This window comes from Zeugodacus cucurbitae, chromosome 5 (assembly GCF_028554725.1).
Source record: "Zeugodacus cucurbitae isolate PBARC_wt_2022May chromosome 5, idZeuCucr1.2, whole genome shotgun sequence".
In the NCBI taxonomy this organism is placed as follows: domain Eukaryota; kingdom Metazoa; phylum Arthropoda; class Insecta; order Diptera; family Tephritidae; genus Zeugodacus; species Zeugodacus cucurbitae.
This window is the reverse complement of record NC_071670.1, coordinates 45,717,163-45,742,389: the sequence shown is the minus strand read 5'-3', so window position 1 is coordinate 45,742,389 and position 25,227 is coordinate 45,717,163. Positions and strand designations below refer to the sequence as shown.

At 33.1% G+C, this 25,227-nt stretch overlaps 1 protein-coding gene across 1 annotated transcript in view; it reads left to right on the top strand.

The window, feature by feature from the left end:
* Positions 1 to 1,070: 1,070 nt before the first annotated feature.
* LOC105213761 (probable G-protein coupled receptor B0563.6) overlaps positions 1,071 to 25,227 on the top strand; it is a 70,755-nt gene continuing 46,598 nt past the window's right edge. The window contains exons 1-2 of the mRNA XM_054231665.1: positions 1,071 to 1,232; positions 2,740 to 3,519. The gene's annotated coding sequence lies outside the window, so the exon portion shown is untranslated. The remainder of the gene's footprint in view (positions 1,233 to 2,739; positions 3,520 to 25,227) is intronic.

Sequence of the window (25,227 nt, the reverse complement as noted above, 5' to 3'; positions counted from 1 at the left end):
CACTCTCAAATGAATAAAATTATATTTCATTGTCCTTGTCATATTAAAAAATTTTCAGTTCCCCCTAAGGTAAATGTAGGAAAACCCGCCAAATTGCACATCCACACATCCATATCTACATCCCTGTATTTTTATTCATTTGCAGCCATGATACATGATGAGAAACAACTGTGTTGCCAAAAAAACATGACTTTCTTATACTTCACAATGTCTGTAGGTGTGTCAGTACCATGAAAATTAAGGCCACAAAATTAATCCCCGTGCGGCCTTCAGTACGGTTGTTATGAAATGGGCGGCAGCCAACAGGCGCATCATAGAAAGTGAAGAGAGGGAGAGAGGGGGGTAATAGAAAAAATTGCATACGCAAATGTGGATGAGCGTAAAATTCAAATCTCGACAGATAGGTATAAGTACGCACAGATAAACGTATGGTGAGACGAGCAAACGGACAGCTGCTTAACAAACTGGAAAAAGGCAATAAGAAAGCGAAAAAACACTGAAGTTGTGTATAAATATTTTGCAATATTTGCGGCTTAACTGGAAGTACGCAAACAACACGGTAGTATTGCTCTGCAAATTGCAAAAATGTATCTACAAACATCAACTGCCGTGCCTTTGCCACAACCACTCACGACAGGTGTGGGTGCATCACTGCGAAACCAGCGATATGAATGAATTATACTGCAACAAAACAGGTTGCTTTGTTTTCCATCTTTTGTTATGATACAATCCTTCTGCCAGCTAACTGTACATACATTTGCAAATAGCAATGTTGTCGTAGTAACAAACAGCTGTTTGCTTTTGCCAAAAAAAGTCACAATTGCGACAGGCAGCGCATGCGCAAAGAGCGCGCTGAATGCGGAGAACTGCAGGAAAAACCAAACAAATGCCATACGCACTGTTACGAACAGTATTTCGACGAATGTGCGGTGCTTAACAGTACATTGTTATGCTGCATTGGCAATGATTACTTTGTACGATTGCATAAGGACGCGTCCAAGTACTACACTACTGTCTGAGAGTACTTGATAACGCGCGCTTTCTACACAAATTTAATCAGTTGTAGCAGTGAATTCGTAATGGCAGGTTGTGGTTTGCGGCAAAATTGTGATTTCGGTTACAAAGCATTTGTGTGCGAAAAACAATAACAAACTGTATGAACTTGAGCCTGAAGAATGGCAAAATAGCTGTGAAGGATGCACGCATATGGTTCAGCTGTAAAGTGAAGTGAAGTGCGAAATATTGTGGGAAATTAATGGAATGTTAATTGCATTGATTGAAATTTATATAAAAATAAATAAATGAATGGAATTTAAACGAAAATTATTTATTAAATAATGAAATTTTCTTTAATTTTAATAAAATAAATTAACCAAAACAAAAAATTTAAACTAAATAATAAAAAAATAAATTATATAGGATTAATTAAAAAATAATTTATTATATTTTAAATTTAATCAAATAAATTAAACAAACAGTGAAAGCCAAATAATATTAAAAAATTAAAAAATAAAAATTTAGGATAAATTAATTAAATAAAAAAAAACTATTTAATTTAAAAATAATTTATTATAAATTTAATGAAATAAATTAAATGAAAAAAAGCTAAATAATATTAAAAAAATTAATTATTAGAGCACAAATTAATTAAATTACAAAAAAAAATGTGTTTCATTAAAAAAAAAATTAAACAAATAAAATAAGAAATAACTAAAATTATTATTTTTAAAAAATTAATTTTAAAAATTTTAATTTTAAAATAATAAGTACTATAAAAAAAATAATTAATAGAGGTTAAGCCTAAATTGATTAAATTACAAAAATTATTTTATTTCATAAATAAAATTAAAACAATTAAAATAGAAAAAACTATTAGAACAAAAACAAAAACAAAAATAAAACAATTAAAAAAAAATGTGTAAAATTACTAAAAAAAATGTTTCAAAAAAATAAGCAAAAATATATAAAATTAAATAATATAAAAAATTAGCAAATATTAATAAATTATAAGAAAATATTTATTAAAATATTCAAATCAAAAGTCAACAAAACACATTTAAATATTACAAATATAAATATTAAAAAATTAAAACATTAAAAAAAATTAATTAAATAAATTGCGTACGAAGATGAATCAAATTAGTTCAGTTTATAATTTCACAAAAATATAAATTTTTTTTTTTTAATTTTTTATTATTTTATAGAAAACTTACAATTTAGTTTAAAATTAATAATTAAATATCAGTTTATATATTATAATTTATATTTTTATTTAATTTTAATGTCTAAATACAATAAAAATGTCCAAAAATTAATATAAAAAATAAGTAAATATTAATAATTTATAGAAAAATATTAAAATTAATTTATTGCATTCGAAAATAATTCAAATCACAAAAAAAATAATTTCACAAATTAAATGATTTAATTTTTTTTAAGTTATTATTTTATAAACAATTAACAATTTGGTTTAAGATATTTAATTAAACAAAATCAACTTATATATTTTAATTTATATTATTATTATTCAATTTTTATTCCAAAATTCTATGTAGAATAAATTTTCAGAAATATATTTTTTAAAAATCCATTTCCACACATCCAAAAAAATATTTATTTAAAATTTATTGGAAATCATTTGGATATAAAATAAATTCAGAAGTAGTACAAATTAATTATTAAAAGTAATCAAAAATATAATTTGACCATCACAACTCTAACCTTCAAAATTAACACCAGCATCACAAATCAAAAAACAAAAATTCTTCACAGCAAACACAAAAATGTAGTTGCCAAAGAATTTAAATCAAAGCGCAACTTAATTACAAAGTGTTTCTAAGCACCCGCACCCAAGGCGTAAAAGCAACAAGAACAACGACAACTTCAACACCATGCCTTGGCAACAGACGCGCTTCAAAGCGCCCATCAAAATCAATCAAAAATGTGGCAGTTGGAAACCAAGTTATTGGCGGCGCCTGCTACAATCAAAGCAATGCGCGTACTAAGCAGCGCCACTGCCAACAGTTCATTAAGAATTTTAAAAGTGTGAAATGATTTTCATGAAATTTGAGTGCCAAAAATCTATCAAAAAGGTTAGCAAGCAATTCAAGTTAACTTCACGGCAGTGAAATTTCTATAAATGCTAAGTGATGAGGAAATATTTAAAACAAAATCTAAAATCACCAGTGGTAATGAAAGTAGCGAAAAAGTGAGAAAGTATATATGAGTGAATAAGAAAAGGAAGTGAATACACGCCTGAAATGTAATGAATAAAATTTCTACGACGATAAACAAGGGTGCGCATACTCACATATGAGTACACACTTACATTTTCACTTCTTGGTAATTTACATTTCAACCCCGTGGAATGTTTGATATGAGTGATGTTTCCGCTTAAACGCTGTAATACTACATAGCATGCAAATGTATAACTGTCAATAAATTATGACTTTGAGTGTATCTCCATTGAAATTTACTAAGAAATGAATATGTTATATACATATATGTCAATTCTAGTGGGTGAGTATTTTCGAAGATATATATGACTTATTTGCTTATACTATTGTATTAAACTCCAGGCGAATCTAAAAAGTTACATATTAAAATTGTACCATTCAGAAATATTCATTACTATATTCATAAAATATATTAGGGGACCGCAAACTGCTCGCGATAATTATTATACTTTGCATAGACTATCATAGGAAATTATATCTTTCTATCTTTGGCTCTTAAGCCTTGAACCATCACCAACCATATGGCGCAATAGATCAAAAAGTGAGAAAATATTTTTGAAAATCTTCTAGTTGTAACGAAAGTCTGTTTTTATAATTCTCGAAGAGCCACAATCACACAAAAAAAATTGTTTCTGACCTGCGGATCTTACTATGTGTACCTATTGTTTTTGGAGTCGCTGAATCCGAATATGAAATCCATTTAACCTCATCAAAACAGGGTTTTGACAAAGCCCAAAAAAAAAGCAATGTAGCGGAGAGCTTTTGTAAAAATTCGCTTGAATCTCGTTACTCGGGAGTTTTCGGAGTCACTGGTTAAAGTTATAATTTATGACCCAATAGGTATATTCTTTCGAATGATCTCGCAATTCATTCTAACAAGTTTTTTATAAAGGAAAGATAATCTTCGATGATAAAGATCTTACAAATAAAAGAACTTTATTTTAGACGAGAAGAGTCCCAACTCTATCCTAAAATAATGAAAATTCCATCATTTTTAACTCATCTTAAATTTAAAGAGATCTTCTATCTTAGATTATAGCGTAATATGTCCACAAATTGCACTTTTAAAAAGAGTAATACAATTCAAAAACGGCTTCTCGAAAGCATATCAAAAGTCTTTTGTTGTTGTATCTATAGCTAGGTAAAGCCATAGCTAGCTTCTCCTATACAAATAGAGCACCTTTTAAGACATCATCAGTAAAATAACAATTTTGACGAAAACGTTTTTCAATAAAGTGTAGTTTGTGGTTCAGCAAGGTCCATCTCGGCGCGATTATTGGTGTGCTTATTGGACATTGTCCGATAGGCACACATACGTTGAGACTAGGGATCCAGCCAGTTGCAAGTTCCCAAAGCTGTTTGGAAGAAGGCGTGATGGATTCATCTTTTGAAGGATCATCTTCGGCGAACCTAGCAAATTGACTAGAATTGACATTAGCCGACGCAAGAAGTTTGTAACAGTAATGGTCTTTGATCCATTAAGAGCTTATTGATATCACATAGGATAGCGTTCAAAACTCTCCAAGTGTTAGGTAGGAAGAACCACCTGTGCAAAGAACTGCCTACTTAACTAACCTAACCTAACCCACTGTTCCATATATCATATCATGGGAACAACAGTCACTGTACATATATTTCAAGCTCAACGGTAACCCAGGCGCTTCTCTTATAACAGCAAAATGTTATGGTTTATGTATGATAAGTGAATGATCAAAGTCAGCATCTGAACCTTTTGGTGCTATAATAATTTTGCTGGCCAAACTCTATATCGACCCATATTCTATATGAACACACTATAGTTGATGAAAGGCAAGTTTATAGCGTTTTTAGACAGGAGCTAATTGATAAATTAATCGGCCTCTGCTCGATTAAAATGCTTATTAAGATCGATTAACAAAAATAAAAATAAAAATCTACATTTATTTTTAAATGAATTTTAATCGACTTGAAAATCAAAAGCGACTCTGCGACAAAGACGTACGATATACGTTCTTAGTCTGGGATTGGCTGAATTTTTTGATAAAAAAGCAACGGTAAATGTCGCTGCTGAAAAATATTAATCAGCTGATGAAACTTCTTATGAAAAGCAAAAACAAAAATGTATAACAGCTGATCGGTTATCGAGTAGACGGCAAAAACTGGTTTCTAAATCAAAATTTTAATTGATCAATTAACTTGGCTGTCTAAAAACGCTATTACATAAACATTTAAATCTGTATCTGAAATATACATATATCTCTAACTAGTAAGAGCTTCACAACTTCAGTTAGTAACTAGTTTCCCAGTCCAGATCTCCTACCTCTAATATCCGTCTATTTCGTATCCAGCAAATTTCTCTCCAAGTACTATCCACCATAAGCTTGCGGTAATTTAATATTTAAATTTTACACTGATACGCACGAAGGATGATTATAAACATGACAGCAAAGTAGGAACGTTTGGTAGCGAAAATATAAAAATATTAAATATTCATTTGTTGCGTTTAAGGCAAGCACCCAGAGACACATTAAATGCCACAAGCAGCGGATACATAAACAACCGCTAAAAATACGGCTCAGCTGTCAGTTCTTTTCCGCTTTCGGTTGGTTTCGTATGCGATGATTCGTGCTTGATGCCTTGTATTGTCGTCAAGCAGCTGCAACCCGCCGCACAGATACATATATACACGCATAAAAGTTGCTTACAGTTGTCACGTGTAACTCACGCTTCACGCCGTCGTCTTCTAAATTTTACGCTACACATTATTTTTCTTACTCAGATTTCATTTCGCATTCTTTCGTTTATGTCCTTATGCATTTACTTTTTATCATCATTTTCGTCATTGCCAAATTTCTTTTATCGTCCTTTCTTCGGTTTGGTTGTTGCTACTTTACGTGCCGCGAATCTTTTAAGTGCTTTTAAAGTCTAGCAGCCCGTAGCCAACGGCAGCGGAGAAAGCTTGGGAGCAGAGTGTTGAATTGCTTGGACTAACGGGAATATATACTGTGTGTACAATTACTTAAACATATGCCTACATATAAACCTATATAGGTTGCTGTGCTTGTCTGTTGTCTCCAGCTATATACATACATCTATCCTCCGTTGTCTGGCTGCCACAAAAGGGCTTTTTGCTTAACACTGTTAGGCATTACACTGTTCTGCCTTGTGGCATATTCTTCTTCATTTTTCCTTTTTGAAAAGGTATGAAATTAATTTAGCTGCGGCTATTTTTTCGTTTTCTTTTCTTGAATCTCCTTGCTAAATTGCTCTCACTTATTCCTCTAACCAAGAAAAACGGATTACTTCGGTCAATCATCTTTAATCCCGTCATGTAGTTGCTGCGAAGTTATTCCGCGTCTTATTTATTTTGCAGTTTGTAAGTTGTTATAATGCCGTAGGATTAAATTACTTAGTCGACTAGGAAAACTATTTCCGCATCTAAGTTCTTCTACGTTTGGAGGGAAATTAAATTATGTGCGGTATTAAAAAATGTAATGGAACTCTGCTACAGTATGCTCACAGATATTTTTTATGATAACTTTATTTAAGCTATCCATTAAGCTTTACAAGCATATGAGGCTTTCCTTCCAATATGAGACTTTTGTCTTACAAAATTTTAGCTTCGTCTATTAATAGAGCGCTATTTATTTTTAATTTTACTAGTCTATCAAAAGTACCACTTGCTGGACCTACATACATTAAATTACTTTTGCTTTAAGGGGTTGGATGGGATTCAATATTTTGAATGCATTATATTCCGAAAATATCATGTCAAACCACGTCAGTACGAAAGTACAACTTTAAACGCATTTATCTCAATGATTTCTCGAAAAGTTATGAAGCGATTTTGTTAAAATTTTGCACACATCTTTTGCCAAAAAATTGAGTTTTTTGGTTAAAATTCGGTCAAAAATTCAAATTTGAATATTATACCCTTGTTTATGGCATCTGAAAGCCACCTAACCCCTTAATATCAATTCCGTAAAACTAGAAACTGCTGTCGTCAAAATGCTTAAACTCTGTTTAAGGATTGTTTTTATAAGAACTGAAGTTATTTTGTATTGTTCTTGTTCTTTGTTCTTTTTCATCACCGGACTCACCTGCGTCGTCTCATTACTCAAGTACGAAAAAGCGAGACTAACCCAACTTTTGTTTATAGGTTAACATACATAGTAATAAACCAATAATGGAAGACCTCGTAAGCCTTTCGTTAGCAACTGAACTATAGGGTAGAACTATTTTCCCTAACTCTAGAAAAGAAGTGACGTTCAATTTTGAATGGGTTAGAAAGTTTCATTCCATTTTAAAAACTGTATTCTAGTGACTTTAAAGTATAAATTCACCAAAACTTCCGAGATATTAGGGGTTCATAATACCGATTTTTAGATCGAAATAATTAATTTTTAGTGTTGATTACATATTTATTGGTTGTTATATGTTATATGATGTGAGTAACTTATAAAAGTTGCATCACTCGGATATATTTTTTGGTGGTGGTGGTGGTATTGATGGAAAACAATCTCAAATTAATGAAACAAAATCTATATATTTCTAACCGAAAAGCTATGTTTAATCGAGCGTTTTACGACTATTGAAGATTGAGAGTTGACTGTACCTTCTTTGGATAGTTTTAAGCCGGGAAATTATCTGAAAAATAATAACAATGTCTAGAATGATCTGCTTAGAGATAGCAGCAATAACAAGAACGTTTAAAACTATTAAATGAAATATATGCAATCCCATCACAAACTATGAAAACGTTAATCATAACACTACACGGCATAATCGAATTATTTTCTGGGTATTGGACCAAACTAATTTTTTCTGAGAGGTTGAGTCATAAATAAAAAAATTCTCCGATTTTCCAAGTTAGCCTTCAAAATTGGAATATTTGGCTTCGAAGTTCGTTTACAATAGAATTCAAAATATGAATACAATCTACATTTTCCTCTTAATTCAAGAATTTATAAAACTTTTCGATCAAGCTTATATGACAGATGATGGAAGGTGTACCAGAGGTTTTTCGAAATATGTTAGTTTTATTTTTTTTTTCGAAGATCTAACGTATACTCTTCATGGCATTTTGCTTCTAAGCTTGGCCGAAAAGTTTTGTATCCCGTGAAATAAACCCGAAAATGTCGATTACATTAACATTTTGGATTTTTAGTAACTATATCCTGTAATTAATATAATAATATTTTTTTAATCCTTTTTTCGAACTTCGTAGCGAAATATTTTAATTTTGAAGGCTAAATTCGAAAATCGGAGAATATATTATAATTTTTTTTTAAATTAATGACTTATTTTACCGGGAAAAAAAATAATTTGGTCCAATGCCCAGCCGAGTGTTGTAAAGTGTTATAGAACGGATGCCTGATATCCAGCAAAACTTCCTGTTTATATGTAGTAGTAAAGTCAGGCTGTATTTTGTTGGATTCTCTTAAATATACATAGGTTCAATAACAATTACTACAATAAGGAGAGGAAAAGATCGGACCTTTGCTGGAATACGGAAGTCATTTTGATACTATTTTCGAAGTGATCATTACTTATACGATACAAATAATATGGTACAATCGATATTATTAAACGATATTCGATTATTAAAGCAGCAAGAGAAAAGAAAATTAAAAATTACTTAACTTAACTTTATATAAATAATAGAAACAGTTTAGAAAGAAGTATATTTACTTACAGCCTTCGATATGTTTATATGCGTATCGAAATGTTTCTTGTATATTTCAAATCAAAATTTTCATATTCAAAGGAAGACGACTTACCTGAAAATATAAATAAAATATGAATATTATGTATTATTATTGATATTTGTTTCAAATAGTAAATAATATTAAATTATGATATATATTATTTAAAAAACAAGTAAAAATAATTATTTGAGCTATCAAACAATTTGCGTCATAATATGACATCCTAATAACTGAGCAAAAAAAATGCAAATGAAAACGGAAATAAATAAATCAACAGTACCCTAAAAAACAAACAGCATTTATACGACTTAATTATAGTGACAGCGCTTTTCCGGGTATTTTGCATACATATAAAGGGATTTGTTAGGCTATTTAAATGCAAAAAAGAGCAATTGCATACAAAACTAGGAGTGTGCCTCTGCCCTTTCGCTACTTTTTTCCTACTTATGAATGAAATTTAATATGACATTTTAATAAAGTTGACATTAATCTGATACAGTAGCCAACGCAAATGAGGCCCAAAATAACCGCACATAATGCCGTTATACGTATACAATGAACAATGTGTGAAAAGCAGAAGCAACAGCTAAGAAGAGCCACCATCGCATTGCCTTAAATCATGCTGACTGACCACTGAAGCGGAGGAGCATTTCCGCTTTTGTTTGCCAACTGGGAAATTAAGTGCGTGTCAACGTACTACGGATTACCGCATACACACCACATTACATATGATGATGTCCGCATGAATGTCTTGGCCTGCGTAGCTTTGTGCTATGTACATAGGCATATCCTTATTCATATGTGAGTATGGAAATATGTGTGTATTTCAGTGCTGTGTCCAGCAAGAGAGGAAATTGAAGTTTACACACGACAAGCGGCAGATAAGCACAATTATGAGTGAAACTGCAATTCATAAAAAAAATAAAAATTATGTGTGGGCTGATTTACTTATGGAATATATGAGTAGGTCTTGTAAAATATGTATCTAATGTGGAGCCAGTATTCGGTGATTCACAAAATATACTAATTTTGAGCGATTTTGCGCATAGTTGAAAGCTGAATGTGAGAATTTGTACACCAGCAAGTCAACGTCGGGATGCCTGTGTTTCATTAGAGATTAGCTGAAAACATCTATCAATCATTTGAAACTCAAAGCCAACCAACCCTCTCAAATCATTACTTTCTAACTTTTTTGTTTTTAAATGTTTTTAAATTTTGCAGTGTTGTATTTGTTATTTGTATTTTATGCATTTCAAATCTTAACTTTTCAATTACACAATTCATTTACTATAATAAAAAACCCATTATACATTTCTTCAGTATTTTAAATGGCGGAAATTTATTTTCAGTATTCCTTTAAACGACAAAATTAAATTCAAAAATTAAATTGATTTTCGAAAATTATAAAATCATATTATTCTAAATATCTTGTATATATTGAAATGTGTCTGCAACTGTTAGTTTGTGCATATGTATGAACCCTTTTAACTACAGCAAATTTACCATGAAATTATGTACATTTTCTATGGAATTGCAATGAACCCAACAGCATCCATTTCCAAGTATTTACTTATGTATGAATTTACTCATATACACTCACACATACTCATAGATACTCACATACAGATGAATGACATTGGAAATGGTTGTATTTATCATGCAGAATCCGACAAACATACACCTAAATATTTTATTGTGGCTACTATTTTCGTAACCGCATACTTATTCATCTAACTGTTTGTTTCTCATATACATATAAACAAAAGTGTCTGTTTGACAATGAGACATCTAATTGTTTTACAGCCGTTAAGCCACAAAACCCCAAAACCTCAATTCTAATGTAGCATAGTGATATAATAGGTCATGATATGTTTATATACGACTGCATAAAGTTTCGTTTGTAGTTAAAGGAGGCAGCATAAAGATATATTATATTATTCTCAAAGTAACGAGTTATGTACGAGTTATAATTTGGTATCCGTTCACTATATATATATATATATATTAATTTTATAAAGAAATCGGTTCGACGAAAGCCCAAGGAAAAGAGTCGGGAAAGGCTGAGTTCGAATATATCAGAGAGTAAAGAAAGCTTTATATTTGTTAAAGGGAATCTAGGGGAAGATATAAACAGATATACTAATACCATACTATGCTAAACTAAATATTCCCAAATTACCTCCAGCTATATATCCCTGACTCACTATATAAGATTATAATAAATGTATAAGAAGTTACCATATTTTAAATTTGAGGTCAAGGAGATAAGTGCAATGATGGTTTCAGATAGCTCATATATGTATTATCATAAAAAATGTTTCCATAAAATTTATAGCAATTTTTCAAAATTAGTTTTACCAAATATAATCCTAACCTTGAGATCTCAATATCTAAATTCTTACTGAAGAGTATCCTTTACATAGACTGTCGGATGGACAGACTGTCTACTGGAATCCAAGACATTACTATCGTCGATTATATTAAAATATGTCGATTATTTTAGATAACCGTTAGATGAACAAAACACTTTTCGAAACATTTTATGAAAATGTACTGAATATACTTCGACGACTTAATAAGAGAGGAATAAAAGATATACGAAGTTTTTCATGTGACATAAGATGTAAAAAAATCGAAAACTTTTAGGTTGGCAAATATCTCCCTTCTTTTTTGCTTTTTATTCAATAATTTATAAAAAGTGTTACAGTGATCGGATTTAGTTCAAATATGCACCATTTCGTTCGATAATCTGTTTTCATCTAGACGGCAACTTCATAATACCACCCTCTTTCGAGCCCCCTCCTTATTTGCGAAGAACTTGGACTTATCACAATCCTTTTTTAGTTAAACTTTACACCACCAAGGGAGCTCGCCATGGACAGGAATCACTTGGCGCTATATATTGCGGGCTATATGGTGGATGCGACAAAAACCTCCCATCCAAGCTCCCGTAGCTTCTGACAAGTCATCAACGAAGTGTGTGGTCTGACGTTGTCCTGGTGGAACACTACACCCTTTCTGTTGGCCAATTCTAGACGCTTCTGGTCGTTCGCCTGCTTCAAGCGGTCAATTGTTCGCAGTAGATGGTAGAATTAAGCATCTGGCCATATGGGAGCAGCTCATAGAGGATGATTACCTTCCAATCCCACCAAATACACAGCAACCTTCTTGGCCGTCAGTCCCGGCTTGGCCACTGTTTGAGACGATTCACCTGCCTTCGACCACGACCGTTTTCGCTTGACATTGTCGTATGTGATCCATTCTTCGTCGCCAGTCATCATCTGCTTCAAATATGGGTCGAGGTCGATCCGTTTCAGCAGCATATCACAGACGTTGATTCGGTCCAGAAGGTTTGTTTGCATCAGATCACGCGGCACCCAAACATCAAGCATTTTTGTGTATCCAGCCATCTGCAGATGGTTTAAAATGGTTTGGTGACTAACTCCCATCTCCTTGGCGATGTCACAAGATGTCACATGCCGGTCTAACTCGGTCTAACAGGTCTTCCGCCGGCTGGCTTATCCATGTTGTCGTTTTCACCCGCTCTGAATCGTCGCAGTTCGAAGTGATAGACTACCATTGTTGAAATCGGATCGTATTATAAAAAAATCTCTAACCGTTTCTACTGCAAGCAGTCTTCTTTTTATCATTCATACTTCCACTTAATCTACCAGGGAAACACTCACAAGAAGTCTAATTATGATTAAGGAATTTTTCTGACACTTTGATTGATTTCTTAATTATTTGATAAAGCTCTTCATTATGAAGAAAACAAATTCTTGGCACTTATACGAACAGTTTAACAAATACCTATTTCAATACATATATATTATATAAGCATATCTTATATCGCGTGCTGGTTGTACACAAATTCACAAATATAAATACTTCAGCAAACTTTAATTCCGCACTTCAGTGACTAATCAAAATAATTTTCAACAATTAAGTATAGGACGGAGGCTTCGGAAGGATTTGTATTGCATGAATTGTAGTGGGTTTGTAAATTAGGGCAAGTTAAGCACCTGAATGACTCAACTACTTCAAAACATTTCTGCTGAAAATGACTTCCGTTTCCTACGCTCGCTCAGTGTTTGTATTTTCGTTATTTTTACAAAACTACAGTTTGCCGCCTTTAATTATCCTTAGAATGCACTCAATTTAATTTCAATACTTATCAAGCGTATAAAACTATAAGTAAACAGTTAAAGCTAGCAGCTTTCAAGCAATCAACTGAAAAGTCATTCCTGAAACCAAATTACTAACACCGTTATACTCAAAAGCTGCTTTATTGTCAGGCGTAATTGTGCTTATTATTATGTCTTTGTGACTAGCAGTTGTCGAACCGAACACTACAAATGCATTCATTTCGGCTCACTCCACAAAAACACCTTTCTTTGTTTACAAACATTTCGCCTTGGAATTCAACACCTTTGCACTGTCAGCAATTTAGCGTTGACAACGACAGACAAAGAGTCACGCTTACACTTGTACATACTTAAGCCATGATATATATATGTATGTATATAAACGAAAGAAACCCAAAACCCCTCACACCAAACAATAAACTCAACTTCTCATCATTAAAGTGAAGTTTTGGAGTTGTGGCACCGTTACAAATTGCACGTACACCAGGGCGTGGATGTAACCGTTATAACATACATATATACTATGTATGTACCAAAGATATCTAAGTAAGTAGTATTAATCAAAAAGTTTTTATTCTGTCTGGGAGAAAATTTTAATGCTTTCGAAACGTGTCAGGGAATCTCAGCAAATTTATCAGTCTAGACGGTAGATGGCATGCGCCTAGGTTGGGTGACTAGATGAAATTTTGATAAAAGCATATGATTGAAGTTTTCAATATGCTGGCGTCTATGTAAATAGTGATATGCAAAATACATGGGCGGCACATGGAGGAGGACGATATAATAAAATGCTAGTAGTTTCGACCTCTTACATAAATTTAAAATTTATTCTGAGTGGTGTAGTAGAAAAAATAATATGAAACAAAACAATTAATAATAACAAGTAAGGTAATACTAAGTTCGGGTGTAACCGAACATTTTATACTCTCGCAATTTATTGATGTAATTTTATAAAGATAACACAATTTGACCCATATATTCGGTATAAAGTCCAAAGAATAACGAAAATCATCCTAAATATTATATGAGGGCTGAGGTAATTCCTGAACCGATTTCACTAATTTTCACCAGTAACATACATTATATCTAAGATTATGTGCTCATAAATAATAAAGCACACCATATTTTTGAAAAACTTATAGTTAGCTATTTGGGAGCTAGGGGCAATTATGACCCGTTTTGAACCATTTTTGTATAGTGACACACTATTAAAAGAAAAAGGTTCCCTCTGAATTAAATTAAACTATCTGAGAGATTTACCGATATTTTCGGTGAAAAATTACTATTGGGTACTGAGTACTTCATATTCGATACCCGGGATCTTCAAAAGTTATATGTCCGATCTCAACAATTTTTCCACTAGTGATGTCACAGCTCAAATACAGTATTTGTGTGAAGTTATATTCCTCCATCTTCATTGGTTCCTAATGTATATTTTAGAAAGTGAAGGAATCAGATGGAATTCAAAATTGAGCTATATGGGAAGTAGGCGTGGTGGTGAACAGATTTCTGCCATATTCTGTCCGCGTCATCAGGAAGTTATGAAAATATTATATACCGAATTACATTAAAATCGGTCAAGTAGTTCCTGAGATATGGGTTTTGATCCATAAGTGGGTGCCGCCACGCCTATTTTCCATTTTGATTTTTTAATCTGAATGCAGCTTCCTTCTGCTCCGGGAGCTTTTGGCGATTCGCTGACAATGTGTGTAGCCTGCCGTCGTCCTGTTGGAATACAAATCTTCCTCTATCGGTCAAAACTTTCCGCTTCTAAGCGATACCTACCTTCAGCCTGTCCAAATCTTGATTATACAGATCCAAGATTAAGAATTTGACTGTTGGGGTACAGCTCATAATAGATGGTTCCCTGCCAATCCCATTTAACACATAGCAATACAGTACAGATTTTATAAATATTCCATAAAGATAAAAGGTAAAGGTTAGTGATGTATATTCTGGAAAAACAAACTGTCTTTCCGAAGAAATTTATATTTTTCAATTTTATTATTTAAAATTTTTCCAAATCAAACAATATTTCACAAACAAAAGTATTTACACCCTCCTGGGCATATTTATGTAACCTATAAAATAACTTGCTTATGAATCGAAATTTTTAATGCCTACCCCACTCCACTCCACTGCCAAACAACACGATGAATACAAACAAATTTAGGTGTGGCAAGCAGTCAACCACACCAAAGGCTTTGTTTAGGGGGTAGCAGGAGTCAGCAAAAAATAAACCGGCTTTGTAACGGAAGTGCCGCTTCACCAACGCTCAAATTTCTTCAAATACACACAAATATGTATGTTTATATGTATTCAAATATATAAGTGAAAAGCTGGAGTACTCCCTTAGGTCTTGGTTAATTTGTGCGGACAAATCTGCATGCCAGAAACATTTGTAAACAAATACATTAATCATTTTTCAAAAAGTAAATGTTTTCCCTACACATTTATCTATTATTCAGTAGACAGTGGATTTTTTGTATAGGAGTCTGAGTATTTCACTGAAATGGTATAAACTTCTAAATGTGATAAGAGCTTTAGTGTAGATTACGCATTTTTAGTCTTTGAAACGTTTTTTGTAAATATTCAATTGTGTGAAATGTAAAGAAATTAAGTTTAACACGGACATATGTAGATATATATTAATATTTATATATATATAGAAATTGTTAGGTTATGTTTGACTATTTACATCAAACTTAACATTCAAAAGCAAACGATACAATGAAAACGTTCTCATGAAAGTATGTAATCGTTTATGGAGTATATGTACAAGCCTTTTAGTCAAGAAATAACTTTTATATAAAAAATCGGAAATCATCATTCAGATCATACTTGACTATTAGAATAACAAGTATTTTCTACAAGTTTACGTAGTGAAATGAAAATAATGGTTAGCTGAGCAACCCTCAGTTAGTCAGTCAAAGTGACTCAAAAGGTATTCGAAGAACTACTATATCAAAAACATCGAAAGTTCCCAAGAACTGGAACAGGGTTCTTTACTAACTATCCATTGATAGTATAGAAAGATAGAATCCTATATATATATAATATAGTCTGCAGGATAAATCCAATTTTAATTTCACTGATGCTGAGGCCTGTTGTTGTAAGAGTACCGAATTACTTCCCTATGATGGAAATTATGTATTAAATATAATCCTCATCTGATCTCAAACTCTGGCGATATGATTTTTTGTTCAAAGAGATCTGAACATTATCGAAATCAGAATACTTTGATGACCCTAAAAAACTTTTTCTCCAATCTCCTGCTTATAGAAGATATAGAAAATTGCACTACAAAGCTTTTTAAAGCCGTCTTTAAAACTAGATCTTATGTACCGAATGGTAACTCTTATATATTTGAGAGTACATATACATTATTTAATTACTTGCGTAACTCTATGAAACGATATGTATCGTTACACACCTTAAAATTCTGTTATGTAAGTCTATATTTGTTCCTATGTATATGTTTGAACAAGCGCTGAGGTCACACATGTCCCGTTTTACTCCAAAATCAGCAACAAAATTTAATTTTCGCTGACACATGTTTGTTAAATGTCAAGTTAAATGTGATTTGTGGACAGAAGTCCAAAGTCAGAAAATGAAAATTGTTAATGTAAAGAGTCGGAGCACTGCAAACGGTACATTTTTGATGAAAAAAATATATATAAAATATTATAGAATTAATTGATCGAAACCCTTTTAAATTTAAATTGATTTTAATGATAATTATACTCTCGCAACAAAAGTTGCTAAAGAGAGTATTATAGTTTTGTTCACATAACGGTTGTTTGTAACACCCAAAACTAAACGAGTTAGATATAGGGTTACATATACCAAAGTGATCAGGGTGAAGAGTGGAGTTCAAATCCGAATGTCTGTCTGTCCGTCCTTCCGTCCGTCCGTCTGTGCAAGCAGTAACTTGAGTAAAAATTAAAATATCTTGATGAAACTTGGCACACTTATTTCTTGGCACCATAGGAAGGTTGCTTTCGAGCAAAATCGGACCACTGCCACGCCCACAAAATGGCGAAAACCGAAAACACCTAAAGTGCCATAACTAAGCCATAAATAAAGCTTCGGAAATAAAATTTGGTATGAAGGGGCATATTTGGATGTAATTTTTTTGGGGAAGTGGGCGTGGCTTCCCCTACTAAGTTTTTTGTACATATCTCGCAAACCAATAGAGCTACATAAACCAAACTTTCTGCAGTCGTTTTTTTAGCCACTTCCTTATACAGTCCAAACATGAAAGAAATCGGATTATAACCACGCCGCTCTCCCATACAAAAGTTAGGTTGAAAATTACTAAAAGTGGGTTAACTCACTAACGAAAAACGTCGGAAACACTAAATTTCACATAAGAAATGGCAGATGAAAGCTGCACTCAGATTTGTTTACAAAATGGAAAATGGGCGTGGCGTCGCCCACTTATGGGTCAAAAACCATATCTCAGGAACTGCTCGACCGATTTCAATGAAACTTGATTTGTAATAGTTTCCTTACATCCCAATGATATGTTGTGACAATAGGCCAAATCGCTTCACAACCACGCCTACTTCCTATATACCAGAACATTGAAGACGATCTGAATCGTTTACTTTACAATATATAAAGTAAGTACTAGTGAAGATATCAGTGCAGAACTTTGCACAAATACTATGTTAATAGTGTGGCAGCCCCATTCTAAAAATCGCCGAAATCGGACCATGGGTTTTTAAGGCCCCATATATCGAACACGAGGACCTCGGTGCTTCTAACCTAATATTATGGTTTCCAACTTTCAATGGACTTTATACAATAAATATGACGAATATGTGAGTCAAATTGTGTATTATATAATACAAATAAAGTTAAATAAATAATTTGCGAGAGTATAAAATGTTCGGTTACACCCGAACTTAGCCCTTCCTTACTTGTTTTATTTAAATTTTGGTTAAAATTTCTCAGAGTATCATCCTTATTTTATGAGCAGATGAAAGTTTTAGTCTTTTAAGGTAACAGCTAATAGGAAAATATTGAAATCAAAAAAGTCAAAAAATCAGGTGTGAAGTGAAATTGAGGAGTTATCGAATATAATTCAAGGAAGGATATTTAAGGGGCTATACCAGTGTGACATTTTCAGAAAACGATGTTTTTATTTTTGCTTATTCGATACTTTATACCTTCAAAAATATTCTGTGAAAGCGGTAAGGTCGTATCCTGAATAGTTTTCAAATGGCAGCATTCTAAAAAGCGACCGCTTGCAGGTAAAAGTCGATATAGTTAAAAAACAAATCACACGAAATATTTGATGAAATTCGAAAATCGTTGCTTAATAAAACATTGAGCGTGTTCCACTTGTTCAGAATAATCCTTGTACATTTTAGATATATGCTTCCACTGTATTTATAACAAAAATTAGTACTATCGATACCAACTTTAATTTATAAATTACTCCAAATAGTTGAAAATCGAATGATTTCCTGTTTCCTGTTATTAAAGCCTAACAAACAGTGTAAATTATGAAGCTTTAAATTACCTACATATTATGCAAATATACATATAAAAGTATATATCTAAACATATTTAAGTACATGAGCAAGCATTCTCGTGCACTGAATTAACAATTAAAATGTAAATAAACATTATTAATAATTATAAGAGCGAAGGTAAAACACGAACAAATAATCAACAAACACGATAGTAAACAAGAGGAAATTAAAGGACATGCATAATGACGAACAGCAAGTCTGTAGCTAGGTAAGTGTGTAGGATTGTTTATTTCCAAATGTACAGAGAGCTTTAAGTCATAACATTACGTGCGCATAAAAATGTTGCCACAACCAAAATATCTACCACTTAACTGTCTAACACGAAGGTCTAATCGAAATGTCTGTCATGCACGTGCTAGCCGCAGTGACAGTGTGTTGAGGGAGGATAGTACTGTTATAGGAAGTAGCTTTTTAGAAGGAGATGGGTCTGGTTTTGTTTATATGTATGGTTATACATTTTTCTGAATAGAATATAGCCACATATGTAACTAATTTCATTATAAGAACTACAGAGTCCGAAATTATAATATTAGGTTGACAAATATCCTCCTTCCGCCTTTTTGTCTTTCGAATTTCACGGCTACAAATAAAGCGCTACAGAGCTCGTATCTTACAATACTATAAAGGTCTTGACATAACTTACAAAAGGACGCTATGCATGATTAGTTTGGATATTGCGTTCAACAGTTATAGACGTGTAAACATGGAGTTCACTAACGCCGAAATTCGGGCTATTTTAAACTTTACCTTCGTTAAAGGCAAATCCGGTAGAGAAACGTTCCGTGATATTAGGGGTGTTTTGGGGGATGGTACTCTATCTCTTCGAACCATGGATAAGCCAGCCGGCGGAAAACCTGTGTCGACGAATACCCATAAAATCATGGAAAACATTGAGTTAGACCGGCATGTGGCATCTCGTCACATCGCCCAGGAGATGGGAGTTAGTCATCAAACCATTTTAACCATCTGCTGAAAGAATCATCAACTATGAGCTGCTCCCATATGACCAGACGCTTAATTCTACCATCTACTGCGAACAATTGACCGCTTGAAGCAGGCGAACGACCAGAAGCGTCTAGAATTGGCCAACAGAAAGGGTGTAGTGTTCCACCAGGACAACGTCAGACCACACACTTCGTTTATGTCTCGTCAGAAGATACAGGAACTCGGATGGGAGGTTTTATCGCATTCATCATATAGCCCAGACATAGCGCCAAGTGATTACCACCTGTTCCTCTCCATGGCGAACGTCCTTGGTGGTGTAAAGTTGAACTCAAAAGAGGCTTATGAAAAGTTTCTATCCGAGTTCTTCGCAAAATAAGGAGTTGCCGTCTAGAGGGAAACAGATTATCGATTGAATAAAGAGCAAAAGAAGCGGAAAGGAGATATTTGCCAACATAATATCTCACTTTCTTATCCTTAAATTAACCCTCGGGTCTAAACAGGCATTTTGTAATCATTAACCGATCATATGTACATCATTATGAATCTCACATGAATTCTCTATACACAATTAATCAACAATTAAGTCGATATATGTTCTAGATATTAACGGCATATTAAAAGGTCGAAAACATGCTTTGAATTTAATTTCTATTAACACAATGTACTACGTGTTGCCTACACTTTTAATTGGTATGAGCCTAATTTGCCTGCAAATGATGGGTCTGTCAATAGTATTGATTTTTATGGGGGTACATACTCACAGATCTTGGTGTTACATGCACGGAAAAAACTCCTTCTTGCATAAACTTACTAATTGTCTTCAGTGAGCCTAGAATTAATATTCAGTCGTACGATTAATGGAAATATGACAATATTTTAGGTATATATATATAACGGATACTGACCTCCCCATCCTCTGATGTAATCCTTGTTTACGTGTTTTGGCGGCAATTATATATTTAAGTATATAAATATATTTAAGTATGTCTCAGCTCTTTATATATTGCTTTAGACACACTGGCATACATATTTATTCTGTATCAAAAATGAAAGTTTGTCTTTATTGCGAAATTGTGATAAGGTCAATTTCACACTTTTGGTATATACATACATATTTCTTATTATTATTTTCCTCACACAAATTTGGCTTTGCTTCATTCAAGGTTTGGCAAAGTTTTATATTGAAACTTTGCAGAAATCTTCCCATAAGAACGCTTAATATAAAATTACTACAAAGCAGCAGAAGTGCAAAGAAACAAAACGAACGAAAAACTTTTGCTCTAAAACCTACTTACACTTTAATGACGTGAAAGTTAAAAGAAATCCAATAAAATGTAACACAGTTTAAACGCAGAACACTGAAGGACAATTTTCGTTGATTTTACTTTGCACTCAGCAACAGCAGCAACTTGAAGTCAAACGAAATAAAAAGAAATAATAAAATGAAATCCAAAATCAAGCTGTTCAAATAGCATATACTTATTATTTTACGGGACGCCACTGGAGGCTATGTTAAGTGTAATGCTCAACAATTATAACACTTATTGACTTTGAGTAACGGTATGAAATTTGCGACGACTTTTTGGCAAGACTAATTAATGAGCATGATAAATTTTATTATGTCACTCATTCATTATGCAAGTGTGAGCTTTTCGTCGCTGTGGACAGTCGCTTTTACAAGTTAGGTACTACGAATTGTTGGAATATTCTGATACAGTTGATATAAGAGAGAGAAAGTGGATAAAGAAGACTTTTAAATTTAAATTCGAAATAATCCAGAAAAGATTATATTTGCAAGCGAATAGATACATCAAATTTATAAATACTGGGACTCGTTTTATGGGTATCGAGAGGGATATCTTTCAAACCAAAATATTAAATTGATAATAGAGTCAGTGTGGCCAGGTAAGCGATATGTGGTAACTTATTTTGCAACACATCACACATTCAGGCACGTGATTTCTTTTTTGCAGTGAACTCTATCAAAAACTAGGCCTATGAATTGGCCAGCTATATCATATGGACAAGATAACGCCAGCTAAGCCGGCAGAATATTTCGAAATTGCACCGACGGGATCAACTCCATAAGGATCAGACGCGGTTTTATACCTCTATAAGAATATCCTATACATACATATATATAATTCTCTCAAGCGGTCCAGTAGTTCGCAGTATATGGTAGAATTAAACGACTGGCCATATAGGAGCAGCTCATAGTGGATGATTACAACTAAAGGCCACATATGAATACAAAAAATACATTTTTATAGACTTCTCTATTCTCAGTATATGTCGCTATGCTCTAGTTAATCTATGAAATCAACTGTATTTGTTTCTCTGAAGCATGTTACCAATAAATAAATGTGCGTCTGTGCATAATTGCGCTATAAACCAGTCAGTCCATACATATGCAATTTGCTTCATTAAATTTTATTCGCATTTCCATGTGATTGAATCAATTTGTATTATTTTCTGGTAGTAAAAAAGAAGCTGACAAATTCTCACTTTGTTTCTCTCTCTTTCTCACTGACTTTACTATGAGGATTGTAAGAAATAATTCTAGTTTAATAGAATATACTATGTAGTAGAAAAGCTATTTGAACTGCAAATATAGCATCCAGAGAAGGAAATATGCTTTAAGGGGTCACACTATGTGACGGACTGTTTTTCAGCGATTTTTTTCGAAGTTTTTGGAATTTTTAAGTAATAATAGAGCATTCCATGTATTTACGTGTGCTGACCCTACACATTTTAGTCATTCGGTCAAGGCGTTTCTGAGATACGATGGAGGAAAGTGGGACAAACAAGGTTTTGAGAAAAACGCGTTCAAAGTTTCCAGATGCCAACTGAGCGCTTCGAACAGATCCCTCATTCCAATTTCTGAAAATCACTTTACTACCATATTCCAGGCATGTTAAGTAAGCAATTTATTATACATTGTTTTTTAGCCCACTTCATGGGATGGCTTCCCTTAAGATTATTCCTTTTAGTTGGTGTATATAATTTGAATTTTTTTTTCAATTTGTATATAGTTCTTTGGATGTAGTATGGATACAGACTTCAACCAGCTGGTGATGAAAATGGAGACCTCTTTACATTTTGCATTAGACGAACCAGAGGTGGCGGTTCTGATCTCAAGAGTTTCGAATTTCGCAAAATCGTTCCAGTTTGGGATGACAGAACTCCGTCTGTACCTCGGTCACACTGTTTCCTCGGATCAATTTTATTCATTGACCGAGATACCTGGTTTTGAAGCGTAATATGATTCCAAATAGATACCTTTTCTTCCTTCCAATTATATTATGTCCTTACTTTAAGTTCATTGGCAAACATTTTCTGTCTAAATTGCTAAATCAGACAAAATTTGCTTGCACAGCCTCTTGAAGACTTTCTTATATTTTATTTCATCCTGTACAGGATGACCTTTGACAGAAAACATTTCAGAACAGACGGATGCTTAGTCAGCTTAGCGAGCTTTGTGAAAATATTTTTTAAATTTATCGTTTATATACAGACAGAATTATTTATAAAATATTAGTACTAAGAAATCAGTATACAACATAGTCAATATCTATCTAAATAACAACAAATTGCCAGCAAGTAAATAAAAGAGCCACAATCTATATGGTATCTGCTAAATATCCTGGAAAATGCTGCACTCACATAAAAACCAAAACATTTCACCACACAATATAGGCATTTCAACTGTTTTTTGTCATAACAGTAATTTCAGCAGCAATTTCTAACAAATTTTCAAGCATCTGATTTAATTATGTTCTAAATAACTTAGTTAACCTTCACATAAAACAGAAAATATTTTTTTTATTACACACACATTTTGCCCGCTGGAGCATCAATGCTGCGCATCATCAAAATGAATCTATTGGTGAAATCTGGGCGAGAAACCTTCGCATCTTTTATCCGACCATTCAGCTGTGACAGTTCCAAACGAGCAAGCAACTTCTGCGTTCCGGCTGCTTAGTAGATATGTGCTTCTAGCAGCAGCAGTGGCAGCAGCAGCTGGTGAATTGTTTGCGAAATTTATGCTGCTGCCTTAGTTGGCCCGGCAACTTGGACAATTTGATACAAAACATTCGTAATTGTCTGCAATTTTTCATGGTCCACTTTGTATTATGCGCCGTGGCCAGTGTTTGTTTGCGGCCAGTGGTATTTGTTAGGAAGTTAGCTGAAGGGGTATAGCTGCCGCCGCCAATTGTTAACGCTTCGATTTGCCAATAATTTATACAATTTATTTTCGCTTTTCACAAACTTTTCCTGCGTTATTGAACTTTTTTAGTTTATGGTTTGTTTTATTATTTCACTCTTTGTTTTGTTTATTGCCTGTGTGTGTTTGGCTTTTAGTTATAGTTTATGGTATGATTCTTGCTGCTACTCACAATTATTTGGGTATCTTTAGAATGTTGTTTTAGTTTGCAACTTTTTGAATGGCTTGCAAATTTTTATATCACAAAATCAATTTCCTTTATTTGCAGCAAAATCTTCAAAATTTGCAGTAGTTAAAATGGTAAAATTTAGTACTTAAGTAAATCTTATTTATTAAAGTGAAGGTGGCAAATGATTATTCTATAACACAAAGTTATCTGTAGACCTATTGGCGAAGATCCAATCTTATTCTACATCAGGTATACCATGTGGTGTTCAGTAATCTAGCTATGTGTTATGGAAACCCTCTACATATTGACAAGACCATAATGAAATTGGACTCGTCGAAGTTCTGTTCCGTCAAGATAAATGGTCCTACGAAATTAATTCTCTTCAGTTCTCTTCAGTAAGATTTGCCATCAGGGACCAAAATAATAATTATATATTGATGTTTATGATTTTCTTCACCGTTAATGATTAATTTTGAGTAATTTTGTAAAAAATCATATATAATCATTAAAAATGATTTTTATTTTTTTTTTTGCTCATAATAAAACTCAATTTTCGATTACAGGTTTATTATTAAGTTTTTTTGATACAATTTTTTCATGTCCTTTTATAACACATCTGACAATTTGGATGCCAAAAAAGTTTATTCGAATTTCGTTGAAATTGGTCCAGTAGTTCCTGAGGTATAGTCCAATTAGGCCGGCGTCACTTGTCTTCAAAAGCTCTCTTTTGAGTAACTTCCATATCTTGGACCTGATATAGATAAAATTTGCAATGTATGTGCAAACCAGTAATCCAAAAAGGTGTTTTATTATGAGCAAACAAATTAAAAATCATTTTCAATGATTATATATGATTTTTTACAAAATTACTCAAAATTAATCATTAACGGTGAAGAAAATGGTAAAAATCTGATTTTTAAAAATCATGGTGGAAATGGATAGATCGTCCAAAAAAGATTACAATGACTCCATTAGTCAACATTGGGTCGGCGGCGTCATTTCGCCGTACTTCTTCCTTGATGAGAAAGACCTTCACGTTACTGTGAATGGGAATCGCTACCGCTCAATGATAACCGATATGGACTTGGACAATATGTGGTTGCAACAGGACTGCGACACAAGCCACACTGGGAATGTCACAATCGATTTATTGAAAACCAAGTTTGGTGAACGTGTTATCTCACGAAATGGCCCAGTAAATTGGCCACCGCGGTCGTGCGTTTTGATGCCATTAGAATATTACCTGTGGAGCTATGTCAAATTTATGGTCTATGCCA